The sequence below is a fragment of the Anolis carolinensis genome, chromosome 4, assembly GCF_035594765.1.
Source record: "Anolis carolinensis isolate JA03-04 chromosome 4, rAnoCar3.1.pri, whole genome shotgun sequence".
Taxonomy (NCBI): Eukaryota; Metazoa; Chordata; class Lepidosauria; order Squamata; family Dactyloidae; genus Anolis; species Anolis carolinensis.
Genome location: NC_085844.1, coordinates 41,895,995 through 41,912,770, shown reverse-complemented (window position 1 = coordinate 41,912,770; position 16,776 = coordinate 41,895,995).

Here is a 16,776-nt window from a genome sequence, read left to right as displayed (position 1 = left end):
TGTATGCATTTATCTTGTGAAAAACACATTTTTAACTCAAAAGTGTTTTCAAGCTGATGCTAATAATAGCAAAATAAGAATTTAAATACAAAGAATGATGATATATTAAAGGATAATTTAGTAAAGGAGATACTCCCCTCTGCTTTTACTTTAAGGCGAATCAAGGAAGAATAACTGGACAGTTTCAGCTGTTCATCCCTGTAGGCATTTTAATATATGTGTTGAAAGGCTCAGACGAAGAGGTCATAAAGTCATGTGAATTAAGGTGGGAAGCAATAAGACTGGAGCAGTAATCACTTTTAACTGTCAGGAGAGAATCTTTGAATCTGTGTGATTCTTTCCTCTAGCAAAAACAGCTACTTATATCCTGTCAAAAATGCAATAACTGATATTACAACTCACCCATTATAAAGGATTGCATGGAAGGGATGAAGCGTTTCAAATATGAATAATGCAGGAGATAAAATTGTATGGAGACTGGGGTTAGGGCCACAGCTATAAGTCATTCAACCACTTCAGCCATCTATTAAAACCAAATACATAACCATGTAAAATGATTTCTGAAAGAGCAGTTTATTTTTCTGACAAATAGCATGAACCCATATTTTGCTTGATGCTGCATCTCATTTGTTCAGAAATAATCTTGATATGCAATACAATGGAGGAATTTCCAGGTAATGAGATGGAGGAACATTGCATGTTGATGATATTCAGCTGTATTCCTGTTTCCAGGATTGATTTCAAGGCTATAGAGATTGTAGACCAGTGATGCGGTATAAGCTACAAGCCAATAAACTGAAGCTGAATCTTGATAAGACAGAAGCTCTGTGGGTTGATGGTTTTTGGATATGAGAATTGGGTAAGTGAAGTGTTCTGGATGGAGTTGCACTCCCCTTGAGGGAGAAGGTCCATAGCTTAGGGGTACTCTTAGAGCCAGCTCTATCACTGGATATCCAACTGTAGTCCATATACTGATAATTTCCCAGTTTGATCACTGCAATACATTCCTCATGGGGCTTCTCTTGAAAATATCGCAGTAGCTGAAACTAGTTCAGAATGCAGAACCTAAACTGCTGAAGAGAACACTATACAACTTTAGTTTTTAAAAAAATGACACTGGTGTGAATTCAAAGTGCTGGTGATAACATTTTAAGCCCTGAAGGGTTTGGGATATCAATTCTCAAAAGAACATCTCTCTTTCTATAAATCTATCTGAAGACTGAAGTTTTAATAAGCTGCATACTTTTTCTGTGTCCTAAGGTAAAGGTAAAGGTTTCCCCTGACGTTAAGTCCAGTCATGTCTGACTCTGGGGGTTGGTGCTCATCTCCATTTCTAAGCCGAAGAACCGGCGTTGTCCGTAGACACCTCCAAGGTCATGTGGCCGGCATGACTGCATGGAGCGCCGTTACCTTCCCGCCGGAGCGGTACCTATTGATCTACTCACATTGGCATGTTTTCGAACTGCTAGGATGGCAGGAGCTAGAGCTAACAGCAGCCACTCCTGCCGCTCCGGGGTTTGAACCTGGGACCTTTCGGTCTCCAGCTCAGTGCTTTAACGCACTTTGCCACCGGGGCTTCTGTGTCCTACACTAGAAGTAATACACTGCGAGAATATGTGAGAATGGGTGTTCCCTGATGCAGTGCAATGGTTTGACAGTTGGACCAGGACTATTGAGACCTGTTTGGCCATGGAAACTCATTAGGTGACTTCAGGCAAGTCACATTCTCACAGCCTCAGAGAAAGGCAACAGCAAATCTTCTCTGACCAAACTTTTCAAGAAAATGCCATGACAGGTTTGACAGAGGGTTGCTGCAAATTAGAAATGTCTTGAAGGTACACAACAACATTATTTATTGATGCTGCAGTTTTACATTTCAATCCTGTTACCTTTTAAAAGCTTGAAATCTCAACTGTTGCTCTTTTCTGAAAAGGCAAAGTGCCGATTCCGGAGAGAGATTGCTAGTTTATGACCCCTCCAGGACTAGCTTTTGGTGGAATGCTTTAGATCTTGAAATATTTTTCCCAGGGCAAACTTTTGAATAGCAGACCATCAACACCCTCTGGGCGGCTTCAGATGAGTAACACACAGGGGCATGCAAAGTTATATGGAGTCCTCTGCCTTTTTGAGAGACAGGCTTACATGGCAATGGCAACTATTTTGGTAGCAATTTCCTTAGCATTGGGAATTATTCTGGTAGTGGTTTCAGCTAGAATTGGTTGGAAGAAGTTGCTCTGCTTTGAGTAGTAAGTTTATGCCTTATGTTCCAGTTGATCATTTGATTTGTTTATATTTATGAATCCATCAGTTGTAAAGTTATTGCTTTTTCATATGTCTTAGAATCATAGAATCATAGAGGTGGAAGAGTCCTCATAGGCCATCCAGATTAATCCCCTGCCAAGAAGCAGGAAAATTGCATTCAGAGTGATGACCGTCACCCCGGGTTTCAAATTGATTTGAAAACGCAGCGGAGAGTTCCATAGATCGCTCACCAAAGGAACGGAACGGGACCGCAACAGACTATTATTAAGAGATCTTTTTACTTCATTTTCCCCTTCCCTGAACTATGTAACAAATCCCCCCAATAAAAGTAGCATTTATTTTAACAATAACACTCTCTATCTGGTTATTTTGTATCTTTCCCTGACTCCTTCCTTTGCATGAAATCTCTCTCTCTCTCGTCCCTTTAACTCCGGCTGAGATTTCTCCGCCATAGATTAACATGGCGGTCGATATAAATCGGCTCATATCTCTATCAAAATTACCCCTAGAACGCTCCTCTTTTAGTCCTAACCCTTTCTAAGGCTCCTGACTCGAAGACAACCAGCAGAACCGGAATCGGTCCAGTTTTCGGCACCTCAACAGCTGACTGTCAAACGGGACCGACGGCTCCTTTCAAGCTAAACTGCTGCCTTATCCCGGACTTTCCTCTCCCCGCGGAATGGGTTTAAGAGATCCCTAGCCCCTTTCTGTGAACTGGGGATGGGGGATCGCTCTCTCGCTGGGGAAACATAGTTCTCCAAGTACCCTTACCCTCTCTGCAGCTGCCAGGGGGTGCCCGGACGGGTGCCCTCCACGTTTCATTCATACTTTTCATGATTTTATGAAGGAGAAGAACACTCTTCCCCAGACCTACCCCTGGACTTATGAAATCCTATACTTCCAAAGACTGCAACCCACATGTGCCTCTTCCCCATGCCATCTCTACGAATTCCTCCCATCACAGATGAACTCTTTTTCCTCATGTATTTGTGAATTTTCATATTCTATGTACTTGGACACTCTCATGACTCACTGTTGTATGAATTTCTAATCGTTGGGCTAACTTCATGAATTGTGAAATCATGCTGCTAGAACTCCACTCTTATGAATTTCCATATCGGGTTCCCCAGATGTTGTGAACTTCGTCCTTATCAAATGTTTTCTATTGCTTATATCATTCATGATTCCCCTTTATGCAATGTCACCCACCTTTATGGATTCTCCTTTATTTCCTTGAAATCTATCTATCTGCCTATATGTATTTATACTCTTTGGGATCCCCGGAAAATATGTGTTTTTCCCAGCTGGGTTTATGTTCCAACTTTATTTTAATTTTCATTCTATCCCATATAATTGTCAAATCATGAAATCAAATGGGAAATATTATGACCCCAACGTGAACCTTAGCCCCATGACCCAGACCTCCCTTCCCAAAAACAAAAGGATAATCTGCCACAGTTTAATCCAATCTCATTCCGATCGCATGGACAATATAGGGCTTGAGCCATCAACTTCCTAAAGGTGACTCGCCCCCAAGGCAAACATTGTCATATCCCAGGCCAGGACGCCGCTGGAAGGCACCCTGTGGGGCCCGTCAATGACGGCTCATCACCACCCATCACCACTTCCCGTCTGACACCCCAAGGCATATCTAAAATCTGTGAACGTGACAGGACCCCGGACACCCTTGATGGGTGCCATTAATTCCTTTAGAAATCGGCCGGGTCAGGATTAATCTATCCGGTCACTTCATTGTTTCAATAGCTCCCGCCTCCTCCTCTCTGATTGGCCCGAGGGGGGACAAAAAGCGGCTCCCCATTGGGCCAGCAGAGCAAGGCGGGAAACGAAAGCCCGCCTCGTTCAACCTCCCAGCCTATCCGCGATCAGATGGGCGGGGAAGCGGGGCGGGAAATTCAAAGGGCTGTCAGACCGAAACATTGTATAAATATGGCTTTATTTGAAACATATGTTACGCTAGTAGATTGAATGATCGCTATTAGCGTCCTTTTCAGCTGAATTGCTCAATAAAAACTCCTTGGCGGATTTTCCTTCATCTTTGGCGGACCTTCTTCATTTCAGGCTTCAGGTTGTATTGCGGCTTATATTCTCCTTTTGGCTTCGCCAAGGTCCGTTCCCTCAGGACCGGGTCGGGTCTCTCCTTAAGGGCCCGATCCCCTAAAGTGCGGTCGACAACAAGAGCACCCCTGATAGATGACCATCCAGCCTCTGCTTAAAAGCCTCCAAAAAAGGAGACTCCACCACAGTCTGGGGCAGAGAGTTCCACTGCTGAACCGAACCCACAGTGAGGAAGTTCTTCCTAATGTTCAGTGGAATCTCCTTTCCTGTAGTTTGAAGCCATTGTTCTGTGTCCTAGTCTCCAGGGCAGCAGAACACAAGCTTGCTCTCTCCTCCCTATGACTTCCCCTCATATATTTATACATGGCTATCATGTCTCCTCCTCAGCCTTCTCTTCTTTGGGCTAAACATACCCAGCTCTTTAGCTGCTCCTCATAGGGCTTGTTCTCCAGACCCTTAATCATTTTTGTTGCCCTTCTCTGGACACATTCCAGCTTGTCAATATTTCCCTTCAAGTGCGGTGCCTAGTATTGGACACAGTATTCCAGGTGTGGTCTGACCAAGGCAGAATAGAGGGGTAGCATGATTTCCCAGGATCTGGACATTATACTCCTTTTTGTTCAGCCCAAAATCCCATTGGCCTTTTTAGCTGCAGTATCACGTTGTTGGCTCATAGTCTTCCCATAGTTCTAAAGGTCTGTGTGTGTGTGTATGTGTGTGTGTGTGTGTGGGGGGGGGTCCTCTAAAAAGGAGAAAAAAAATGTAACAGGCAATTTTCTAGGTCGGATGAGGAGACAGGCATTTGTAAGTAAGCTGCTTAGAGTGGCTGCCTTCTTGTATGGTCATGGTTGCCAGCTTTCCCTTACTGCCTCTGTGCCCATTGCCTTCTCACCCAGGTGACTGCTGCTTCTGTTGCCTTTGACTCTGCTGACTTAATGACAGAATTTAGAGGTTAAAGCTTACCAGACTCTCATTTGGGTCAGGAGTTGACCGTTTTTAGTTCCAACTGAGATAGTGTTTGGACTTTTTTTTTGTTTCTACACATTAATAGCCTTTCAGCATTTTCTTTTTGTGGAATTATGTTCTCTGTTGTAAACAGAGTTGTATTTTTTAAACTATGATTTCCTTTGTGTTCATTCTATTGGTTGGAAAGGTATTGTGAATGATTTGCACTGCTCATTTTCAAGGAACACCCTATTCATTTCAATCTAAGGTGAGGGAAAGCAGAAGAAGCCTAGCTAAAATTGCAGTGTATATGGAAATATGCAGAACCTTTTAGCAAGTACCACAGGGATCACTTTTGATGCTTATATATGCTAAAAAAATCAAAGAAAGTAAGAGCTATACTCAGCCTCCTACATAGGTTCTTGCTGACATACAATTCTTTCTGATTGCATCTTCATATTTTTATATTTCAGCATGTGAACAACTATCCAAGATGGACCACATTTCTGCTCATTAGCACACAGACCCTACTGAGCAAAAATGCACTATTTCTGTCATCCATAGTCCACTGGGGGACCCCTAATATATGTCACATCTGCATTGCACAGGTGGTGCCTATTACTTCTGAACGGATTATCTTGTGCTTTGTTATTTCTGCCTGTCCATTCTAGAAAATACAGAGAAAGCTCTCTGTATGACTGTAGCCTCAGGATATGACATTTTGACAGGAAGTACTGCTTACGTGCTAGTAGGACATGGAAACGATTAGATAATGGTTTGTTTGTGTGCTGTTGAAATAAGTATGTCAGATCATATAGTTATAAATTCAGTACTTTATTTCTCTTTTTATCCTTTAAAATGATATCCTGCATAGTTAAGTTTACAAGTGGCCATATGAATGAGATTTCTCTAAGGTGTACCCATTAACCAAATGTTGCTTCTAAGGAATATTCTTGGAGTTATCTTTTTAAATATCTTTACATTTTTACCGTTAATTAATTCCCAGCAGTCTAATTTCACCATTAATGTATAACCAATAGAATCTAATACCCTCCTTCTCCTTAATATGTATGTCTTTCCTAATGTATGCATTTTTCATAATGTTCATGCGTTAAAAATATTTGCATGTTTGTTTACCAAATAGGCTGATTTTAAATCCTTGATCTTCCAATGATGTTCAAAGCAGTAAGACTGTTTCTTCTGTCAGCTCACGTTTCTCTCATCACGTCATTTTCATTGTCTGTACAGTTCCATTTCTAAATATTAATATTTTTATTTTTGTCATTTGCTTTCTGATTCTAAGTTGCCCAAATTGCTGTCTTGTTAAGTATTATAACTAAATAAGGATACAAACCAAGCACAACTAAGATATATAATTTAATGTTGATTATTATATTGAAGGTAAAAGAAGCTGGCTATGGAAAAAGAGATTCAGAATGGAAAAAAAGGATGGATGCATGCTCAAGAAGCACTTAATATCATATCAACCAAGTCATGTTCTTGAGTGTCTGGAGTGTAATATATAGTCATTCAGAGCAGTCAAATTGCCATTAGCAACTGTGTGATTTTCCAATTAAGTGCTACACTTGTACCATTTCATAAAACACCATACAGCACAAATTGTACAAAAATACATTGTGTTTCTGTGAACAAGTCTGTGTAGGTATGTGAGAAAGCTCACATATTTATAACAAGTTCAGGATTTAATGTTACCAAAGGCTAAGATTATCATACTGTTCAGATTTCCTTATTAGCTATTCCTTTAGAATGAAATTAGAAGAAACCATGAATAAAACAGCAGGTGAGTGAATTTTACCCTATTGACAGTGTTCAAAGCATTATTGCATGAGGCAGGGACATCGTAACTGCATCAGGATAATAACACCTTCTGTTGAGGCTTACTGCATGACATCGTTGCTCTTCTGTCGTTGTCCCATACAAGGCTGTTTTAAAAGCAAATTTGTTTCAATATCACAAAAAATCAGTTATTAACCTCCTTTCCCGCTTCTGTCATGCTGATATCCTGTATGAAAGTTCAATTGCGCTGTTATGCTGATTTTGTGTGGTCAGTGTATGTATGACTTGGATGGGAGATCCAGCTTGTTTCCAGAGTCTCTGGGCCTTTCCACATAGCCATATAACCCAGAATAACAAGGCAGAAAATTCCACAATATCTGCTTTGAACTGGGTTATCTGAGTCCACACTGCCACATATTCCAGTTCAAAGCAGAAAATGCGCGGGTTTATTGAGCTGCGTGGAAGGGATCTCTGTTGCTACAATGCCTTGTTCTGTCTGTCTGTCTGTCTGTCTGTCTGTCTCATGCACACATATACACATCTATGCTGCTGCAGGATCAGCTGTATAGGATCCAGGTGGAAGAGAGAGAGTGAAAGAATAGGCGTTCTCAACTTTGACTTTCTGTTTGTACCCTTACACAAAGGCAGTGCGAGATGTATCATTGTGCTAAGGTGTGCTTAAGCACAGGGTCACATTGGTTGGGGGTCCCATCTTCCTGCCCCCCCCCCCCTTTGTGAGGAATTTTCCTTATGTGGTGCAATTCTAAAATTGAAGGAATTCTGTTTTGGAGAGATTCCAGACATAATGATAGAGTTATAGTCTATGGTAGTGTGCCCCAAGGCAGGCAGTGTAGGCCTAACTGGCCTACCTTCTTCAGGGCCCAATAGATAAAGGTAAAGGTTTCCCCTGACATTAAGTCTAGTCATGTCTGACTCTGGGGGTTGGTGCTCATCTCCATTTCTAAGCTGAAAAGCCGGTGTTGTCCGTAGACACCTCCAAGGTCATGTGGCCGGCATGACTGCATGGAGCACCGTTACCTTCCTGCCGGAGCAGTACCTATTGATCTACTCACATTGGCATATTTTCAAACTGCTAGGTTGGCAGAAGCTGGAGCAACAGTGGGTGCTCATTCCTCTCCCGGGATTTGAACCTGGGACCTTTCGGTCTGCAAGTTCAGCAGCTGTGTTTTAACACACTTTGCCACCGGGGCTCATAACTTAACTAGCACAGGGCCTCATTTGTCCTAAAGCCAGCACTGCATGTAGGGATCGTGCCTGAGTTTCTTTCCACAACTCCATGACTGCAAAATATGGGTAGGGGAAGTGGGGTAGACGTCTTCTCCAAGGGTTTCTAACTAGATTTTAATTGTCGCTGTGCTCTGGCGGGAGGGTGCTCACTTGTGCTCTCCCCCTCCCTCCCTTGTCCTCCCCAACACTTCCCATACAAGAAACCATGAAACGGTGCAGTGATATTGTTGGATGAGGTAGTTTTTGTGTGATAAGATGTTGGGAATGTTTCCAAAAAGTGTGCTGGCAAAGACAGCAGTAGCAATGAATAGCATTTTTTTTTTTACAAACAATGCAATTTTAGCAGAAGAGGGGCCTTATGCAATAAGGCACTCAGATATAATAGCTCTTATCTAAGAAAAAACGTATCTAAGGAAAAAAACCAAGTCTTCCCATGCTCAAATCCTGTGAGTTTCTACTCTCTGTGCTAAGACAGTGGCTTAGGCAAGGATACAACACATGAAAGACTGAAAACAGCTTCATCCTCACTTGATGCTGTCGACATGAAGAAGCAACTGACTATTCCTCTTTAAATTTATAATCTTGGTATTTGAGTTCCAGTGAGTTTAAAGATGGGTTTTTTTAGTTCTAAGGGGTTTCAAGTATTTAAGACTTCTGACTTTGAGTTCTTAGTGAGGATACTCTCTCCAGCTTACTTGCAAGTAACCCTAGAATATAAGACTTCTATACAGACAGTGTAAAGAAGCAATAGACAACTTGTGGCTCTCCAGATGTTATGGACTGCACTGCCATCTATCCTAGCTAACATAATCACAAGGGCTGTGAATTGTAATACAATAGCCTTGGGATCTGCCTATGTCTGATTTCCAGGAGTTTCCACAGAGTTCAGTCTAATCTCTATAGGCCAGAATAGCCATGGGGTCCAGCTATCTCCATTCTATTTGACAGGGTTTGCTTGTCCAGGGGAAACGTTTACTTAAAACTAACAAAGCAATAGCTAAAAAGACAGCCACTTTTGTTTTCCATTCAGATTGTTTAGAAAGGAAGAGATATATACAGTGTCCTTGTTCCAGGTGGCTTTACTGAAAATAGCTGGGAGATAGAGACATTTGGCGGGATTTTCTCCAGGTGCCTCTCTCAGTGACCAGATTGCATTGACAGTTACGTGGGGGGCGGGGGTTACATTGGGGTTACGTTGGGGGTTACACGAAGGTTACGTTGCAGGACCACCCGCAATAAATGAAAATCCGCGAAGTAGGGACACTATATTTATTATATGTGTGGAGGAGAGCAAATTTTAAACAGAATTAACTTCTGAATCAGCAGACCTTACCTTTTCCAAGCTACAGATGTTCTCCAGAGGGACCAGAAGAAGCTGCAACTGCTGATTCCAAGAGTGTTTGGCTGCAGTGAGTTGGCATGCTATTAGATGACAGTTCCTCTTCAGAGACACAGACAAAAAGAAACTGGCAAGAACTGTATTCTGCTGTGACTTCACCAGTAAGCTTCACCAGCAAAGAAAACACTTAAGGAGAGAGAAAGGCAGCACATTTCCTGCTGTGCCCTCTTAGGCAGACTTGCCAAGTGAAGAAAGCAGCCGCCAATAGCTCACTTCCCCCTAAACTACCACATATGCAAGCAGAGGAAACCCCTTCCAGACACATAAAAATCCAATGTTACAATTTCTTCTCCTTCATGCTACCCCTTCTAAGCAAGCAGTGGAGATCCATCCCTTCCAGCAATGTCAAAACTGCAGTTGCTTCCCCCACCACAACTTCCCCAGGCTAGGAAGTTACATGAAGAGCAGCTCAATCCCTTTTTCTTACTACTTGAAGTTGTATGCCAAAACTACAAACAGCCTCACTTTCCCACCTCATCCTCTCATCTCTCTAGACCTCTTCTTCTGCCTTGCTCAACTGTACAGGGGAACTGGGAGAGCTATGCACTGGAAATGTAACTTTCAGCAACACAAACTGTGGCTTGCTTTCACACTGAAATGCCCAGAATACAAACGTAGCCCATCATTGAACATAGCATGGAGAAATATGTTTAGTGGGTTGCTGTGAGTTTACGAGGCTTTATGGCCATGTGTTTAGATTACCAGTTTCCAGAGCACTTCAGCCTACATTGTCATTGACAATGCTGGCTGCAGATTTCTGAGAGTTGGAATCCAAACCCTCACCCCTCTGAACAGCTATATGCAACATTGTACAGCATTCTGCTATAAGAAAACAGTAGCACCTTTTAAGTTTTTAAATCCAAACTATTATTTTTGATAGTGTTGCATGGGATTGGAGTGTGCCTTTTTATAAAATCCTAATAATATGACAATAATTTATCATTCTTACAAGGATGGTGGCTCTCAGAAATTGTTCCCCACATTTGTTCACAATTAACCTGTAGATAATTCTGGCACTAGAAGCTTTTCTCGCTTTTATTTCTGAAAAAAAAGTTCATTCCCCATCTGTCCAAATTGTAAACAATGTCTTAGGCAACATGGTATTAAGTAAAACTGACATTAAAATAGGGTAGTATGATAAAAGAGTTTTTATTTATCCTTCTCATAATTAAATACAGCTTTCTTAGTACACACCTAAGACTATAATCATCTGTGATTAACATTTAAATCTGACGACATAAAGACACAAGGTGAATTCCTGTTTAGTAATCATAATAAGGGTTCATTAATTCCTGCTTAGTAATCATGATGTTTTATTCATTCCTGCTCAAGAGTTATAATAATCTTCCATTCATTTTTACTTAATAAAAAAAAACAGTAATTCAGCAATTAAACTAGTTGGTAGATTACTCGGTAGAAAAGTCCATATACTAAAATTCACTGGTATACAATGTAGACAAAATTGTCTAAACCAGCCTCCCACAAAATACTGTAAACCCCCCCCCCCAATACTTGTGACTACAATTACCACAATGCTTGACCATTGGCTGTGTTGTCTAATGGTTATCAAAATGGTAACTTTTAAAAAAGCACTAGCTTGGACAATGCTGGTCTAAGCATTGTTTCTTAATGTAAGACATGCATGCCTTTCCTTATATATACTTGCCTAAAACTTAAACTTTCAATGTTATCTTGCTGTAAAAAAAAAAGCTAGTCTTCTTTATAAATACCTGTTGTGACTGCGCCTTCGGGGATTATGGTTGATGGGGATGGAATTCGAAGAGGAAGAAAAAACCCTCGTGATGAGGGTTCACTGGAGGAGTTGCGCAGGAAGTGACTTAGAGAGCTATATGGGGGATCTTCTGAGGAAGATTCAGATGGGGAGATGGATGCTGAGGAACAGGTGGTGGCTGGGGAAGCGGGCACTGAATGGGCACAGCCACCGGAGATGTCTGGGGATTTGGGGTCTATGGATACTTCTGAACCTGGGGTTTCTGCAGCAGCTGATCCCAATTGGGATGCTTGGAGAAGGGAGGATGGTTCTTTAAGTGTTCATGGGGCTAAGTGTGGGCAGGATGATTGGGACTCCGACGAATTGCTAGGTACTCCAGATCCACGAGCTCTAGCTGTGTGGAGCTCAGATTCTGAGTAGATTTGGGACACCTGGTGTTTGGGTGTGAGTGTTTGGTCACCCAGGAGGAAGGGGAATAAAATGGGAATGTTTGGCCACTGCACTTTGCGTGTGGCAAGGTGTTGCTGAGGCGCCATTGGGATCTCTGTGTTTCCATGAAGACTGGACTTGGACTATGATTTGAATCTGCTGTTATCACCTAGCTTGGCTCTCGCTGTGTCTTATCGGGGACCTGTTTTGGATGACTGCACCCTCTTCAGACCTTGGATCGGAATTTGACCTTGCTACTGCCTTCGCCCTGTGATTGATGACTACTATCGGCTTTTGACTCCTGGCTTGCTCTTTGGACACCGCTGTTATCTCCTGACCTGACCTTGGAATCCCGGACGACGTCTTTTCACCATCCTTTTGGAGCCTTCGGCTTTATCCACATTGTGGAAGCAGTCTACTGCATTCTTAGTTTGTTTGTTTGTTTCCTGACCAATTTGGTGTTTTCTTTTGGGAACTGTTCCTTTGAAAACTACAGAGCCGGCTGGCAGGGCTTGGACTCAGAAAGTGCAGTTTGCACTAAGTTTGTTTAGCTTTGTTTTTACCTGCTTGTGTTGCTGAATTATATTTTTGGTTGAACTGCTCTTGAAGCACTGATAGTGAAGTGTTTCAAGGTTTTTTCTGTGTTAACATTACTTTTTGGCTTATCTGCTGAATAAACTCTATTTTTGTTCGCTAATTGGCGTCTGACTCTTGACAATACCACTTAGTCTTTTATGGCCCCTCGGCCTCTGCAGAGTCTTTGGCGTACAAACAAATTCCACCTCTCTCTATATAGGGAGACCCAATCACATGGTGTCAATTGGAGGAGCCTTCTCTGTTTCACATCGGTAGAGGTAATCAATGACATGGGAGACATGGGAGAAGGCATTTGTGGTGACACTCCAGTTATGGAATGCCTTCCTCTTGGAGACCCAGTTGGTGTCAATGTTGGTATCATTTCAGTGCCGAGTTAAACCATAGCTTTTTAATTAAACCTTTTGGGCCTAATTTAACTTATCCAAATTGCTCATGTACTATGGTTACACTATTTTAAATTGTTGAAACTTATTTAAATTGTTTATTTTAACATTGATAAATGAATTAATGCACATTTTCACATTCAAAAACATTGTTATTATTTATTGTTTTACATTGCTTTTGGATGTGAACATTTTAATGAATGTGTATGCATATAGGTGGACATTCCTGTGCAATGCATGTGTGCACATGAACATACACATATATACCCACCCAATCTAGAACTGTGTACTTTTAACTGAGAACGTAAGAAATATGTATAAGAAATATATATGACATTGTGAATGCTACATACAATAAAAGCTTTTGTTGCCATATGCCAGGGCCACTCCCCATGCTTCAGTGTGATTCTTTCAATTACCAATTTACTACATTATTCATAAGTAAAGTCTCTAATGCCTTAATGGAAGGACAACTCTTCCAATAGGTGCCTTTGCATATTTCACCCAGGGGAGATACTTTGCTAGGGACTGCAGTGTGAAGACAGCTGGATTGTTCTGCCTGGCTGCTCAATTCCTGTCAGTCAAGAGGAATAAGGAAGAGGCTTTCTGTTCCAAAGACTTATCAGCCCTTTGAATAAAAAGTGCTGTTATCCTCTGCATGAGATTTATTATTTTTCTATTTTTTATTTTTAAATTTTTATTATTTATTTCAGACGTTTATATCCCATCCTTCTTACCACCGGGAGGGGACTCAGGGCGGCCTCACAATCAGCAATCATTAGATGCCAAAGAACATAATATTTGAAATAATTACGATTAAAACGAATTAAAACATTAATTACAAACATCCATTTAAAAGCACAATTCAAGTTCCGATCCAGGGTGTCCATTATCAGTCCTAAAATATTTTTTTACTATTAGTGCTGCGTCTGCTGCTCAAATGTTTGGTCCCACAGCCAAGTTTTAAGTTTTTAATGAAAGGACAGGAGGGAAGGAGGCAACCTGATTTCATTGGGGAGGAAGTTCCACAGCCAAGGGCCACCACTGAGAAGGCCCTGTCTCTCGTCCCCATCAATTGCGCTTCTGAAGGTGGTGGGATTGAGAGCAGGGCCTCCCCCTCTTAAACTGTGAGGTGGATCATAGCGGGAGATACGTTCGGACAAGTAAGTTGGGCTGGAACCGTTTAGAGCTTTATAGACTAAAACCAGCACTTTGAATGGTACTCGGTAGCAGACTGACAGTCAGTGGAGCTGATGTAACAGGGAGGTAGTATGTTCCCTGTATGCCGCTCCAATGAACAATCTGGCTGCCGCCTGTTGGACTAGTTGAAGCTTCCGAACAGTCTTCAAAGGCAGCCCCACATAGAGTATGTTGCAGTAGTCTATTCGAGGTGTAACAAGAGCATGGACCACCGTGGCCAAGTCAGGCTTCCCAAGGTACGGGCGCAACTGGTGCCCAAGTTTTAATTGTGCAAATGCTCCCCTAGCCACCGCTAAGACCTGGGGTTCCAGTCTCAAAGATGAATCTCGGATCACTCACAAGTGCGAACCTGCGCCTTCAAGAAGAGTGTAACCCCTTCGAGCACAGGCTGTAACCCTATGCCCTATTCGGTCTTACAACTGACCAGGAGGACCTTTGTCTTATCTGGATTCAATTTCAATTTGTTCGGCCTCATCCAGTCCAACACAGCTGCCAAGCACCGGTTCAGGACCTGCACAGCCTCCTTATTGACAGGTGGGAAAGAGTGACAGAGTTGGACATCATCTGCGTACAGTAGGCTGATACTTTCCAGAAACTGGAATTGAATATCTCTGTTTTAGAAGAATGGATGGAAACAAAGCATATGTAGGCTGTGGCACACAGTTCCTTCTGATTTCCCTGAGTCTCCTCCCTTAAAAGAACTTTATAAAAGAGGCAATATTAGTGCCAATTAAAAACGTACCAATATGGAGTGTTCTTTACCCCATTTTAGTTATGTTGTTTAGGTTATCGGAGTACTACTATGGAAACTGCTGCTGTTCATGGTCATTGGTTACAAACTTTGATTCTATAATGGAGCTCTTTAGTCTGAATTTGATTTGAATAGAGCATTCTCACATAAAATTCAGTAATAGCAGCTTGACTGGAGTTTGTCAATTCACAAAAGCATGGAGCTAAGTCAAAACCTACATATTAACCTACCACATACTAACATGTAGAACTGAAGCTGTGAGTCACAATAGAACAGCTTCATCTATTATGTACCACTAACTAGACATAAACAGCCTGCTCTGCATATCTGTGCTCTTATACTCTTAATGTGCGTTTTTATATATGGGTGTTGACAGTGTAGCGAGAAAGACTGCTGGTTAACTACAAGATTTATCATATTCTGCCTGCTCTGCCCTACATCTTTGATTTTAAAATATAGTTGTTGTACTGCTACTCCTAGCACCCTACTCAGAACAGTCTATGGTAAAGAAAAATAGAAGCTTCAGTTCAACAACATCTGGAAGGTGACTTGTCACTGTTTGAGTAATCTTTACCATGAAACTGCTGTCTGGTTGAGTGCATTTGTGAAAGGACTCCTAACTTTCTAGTTGAAGCATTTTTTCCAAAATGCTACTGCTCACTTACTGATAAATACTAAAAGTTATGAATAACTTTTGCCAACAGATCAAGCTCCCACACCATCTTAAACTTTCTCTCTAGAACCTTAATTCAAACTTTCAGTTCTGCATGGAAAAATTTAGCTTTCCTCTCTTGAGGTGGACAAAAGAGTAATTACCCACTTAGTGACATAAAAGGACCTGTTTTCTGTTTAATTGAACCCCATTTGTAGAGCTCTGGATATTAGCCAATATAGTAACCATAAATGTATTCCCTGGCCATGGTTGGAAACAAAATTTTAAAATATTTATTTTATTTATCTATTTCTCACATTTATATCCTGCCCTTCTCACCCGAAGGGACTCAGGGCGGCTTACAATATATAATACAAAATATATCCAAGGATCTCAAGGTAATAGATAATAATATTCATTTGATTCAGACTTAAATGAGAGTATTTTCCCCAGCTTTCCCAAGGCTGAGAGGCAGATGAAAGACAAGGTTGTGAGCAGATGGAACTTTGCAAAGCCAGAGCAGAAGAAAAGTGGAATAGCTTTCAAAATAAAATGCAAGATCTTTGAAATGTGGATCACTTGAAATAAATTATTTTAATGGAATTGTAGGTTAGATCCCAAATGCAATGCAAACAGAGATCATTTACTTATACATGTGAGGAATTGTACCATTAATTCACCTTATCACATTAGTGTTTTAAAGCACTGGTTCCTGCTTTCAATTTTGTGGCTGCCTCCTGCTGCATTCTGAAACTTGTAGTTTAGGGAAGCCAGGATCTTTCTGGTTGAGAATTCCAAAGGCCACCCTAAACCACAAGCCCCAGAATTCTGCAGGAGACAGCGACACAATTGAAAATGGGAGCTATGATTTAAAACATTAGATTTGATATGATATGAGCTGGATCACACACTGTCCTGGAGAGGACTATGGCTCTCAACAGTGATGAGAAGGAACCACTGGATTGTAATGAGAAGGCAGTAGAAATGTTCTGTGGCATTCAAGGACTTTGAGTCCAAGTTCTATTTGTTGTTTATAGCATACCATGAAATCCCTGAAATTTCCATGTCACAGCTAAATGATCATTGATTGCTTTGCTTGGTGAGCCTGATGTCAGTAATTCATCTTGCCTTATAATTATAGCTTTAGGAAGCAAGAAGATTAAGGGAAAGAATGAAACTATTTACAGGCAGAGCTTTTCTTCTTTATTATCCATGACTAGATAACGTTATTTGTGAAATGAGAGATTCAGGAGGCTTGTGTTTATAGAGTCGGGGTGAATTAGAAGTCTCTAGATGTTTCTGTCA